This window comes from Solanum lycopersicum, chromosome 6 (assembly GCF_036512215.1).
Source record: "Solanum lycopersicum chromosome 6, SLM_r2.1".
Taxonomy (NCBI): Eukaryota; Viridiplantae; Streptophyta; class Magnoliopsida; order Solanales; family Solanaceae; genus Solanum; species Solanum lycopersicum.
This window is the reverse complement of record NC_090805.1, coordinates 31,790,847-31,792,127: the sequence shown is the minus strand read 5'-3', so window position 1 is coordinate 31,792,127 and position 1,281 is coordinate 31,790,847. Positions and strand designations below refer to the sequence as shown.

The 1,281-nt window shown below is 28.4% G+C and overlaps 1 long non-coding RNA gene across 1 annotated transcript; it reads left to right on the top strand.

The window, feature by feature from the left end:
- The first annotated feature begins 352 nt into the window (after positions 1-352).
- LOC138349129 (uncharacterized) lies at positions 353-872 on the top strand. Its single transcript, XR_011221719.1, has 2 exons — positions 353-473; positions 594-872. It is a non-coding gene; the product is annotated as an uncharacterized lncRNA (long non-coding RNA).
- Positions 873-1,281: the final 409 nt, after the last annotated feature.

Below are 1,281 nucleotides of genomic sequence, written 5' to 3'. Positions count from 1 at the left end.
TTTGTAACGGTCACAAGACTTATAAAAGTGATGAGCATCTTTGTGAATCCACACATCAAAATCTTATATGCATGTCAAATACCACTATGAATATTTTGTAATTTTATTTTTTTTGTAATTTTATCTTCATGTCTTTATTAAAATAGTTTGTCATGAAGCGTCGGCCAGAAGATAAGATGGCCATATGTAATGTTATGTCGGCCAGCAATAAAGTAAAGGGCCACTAGTAGTTTGTCGTTTTGTGTCGGCCGAATTAATATAGGCCATGTGTAAAGTAAGTGTCGGCCATTTATATTGGCCAGATATGTAAGTTTGATAGTATAAATAGAGGGCTTTATCTAACAATAAAATCAATCTTCTTTCCTATCTACTACATCTCTCTATTACCGCTTCCACCCCCACATTAGTATCAGAGCTAGTTCACCAAAAAATAAGATATGGAAAATTCAGTGATGACAAATCTACAAGAACAGGTATATTCGTTTATCTTCATGAGTAGCTAAATCTATTTATTTCTGATAATCACTTATTGATTATGATTGTTTATCATGTCTTAAAAGTTATAATAACCATGTTTAAAATGTTTGCTACAGAAATATTCTGGGAATGAGTATGCCAGACTATGTCATCCTAAGGTTGAAACCGATAGGCAAGAAGGCCATTTAGGGGAGTAAACAAAGTTGAGGCGCTGTTGGGGTAACTAATCAAAGAAGAAAACTGTAGTATTGATCAGACGAGATGATTATTAAACCATTATTATTACATAATAAATAAGTATAATCCATTAAGAGGTTGGAAGGAATAAAATTGTAGTGAAATGTTGAAAATAATTAAATGAATACTTATCTACTGGAACATGATGTTGATTACAAGATATTAATACTCTATATATTAAAAGATGTTAATACAGATATAAAAACAAGTATTTATGATATATTAGTAACGTATGAGGTAATAGAAGTAAGAACTCAAGGTTGCACTGAATTAGATATACAAGATAATTTTTATGATGAATTTTATTTTGACATAAATGATTTATATGATGATCTAGAGATATTCATAGATCAATGATAAAATATATATATTGGGTAAAAGCTAAGGAAAACATGGATCAATATGATCAAAAAGAATTAGAATTATAATGATTAAAACAAAAAGGTTTGAAGTTTGGCAAAAACGAAGTAATAATAATCATAAGATAAAATTTATAAAAGACCAAAACAAATTAAGTAAACTTTTTAAAGTTTTGTACAGAAAAATATAAATGAATAATACAAAAAA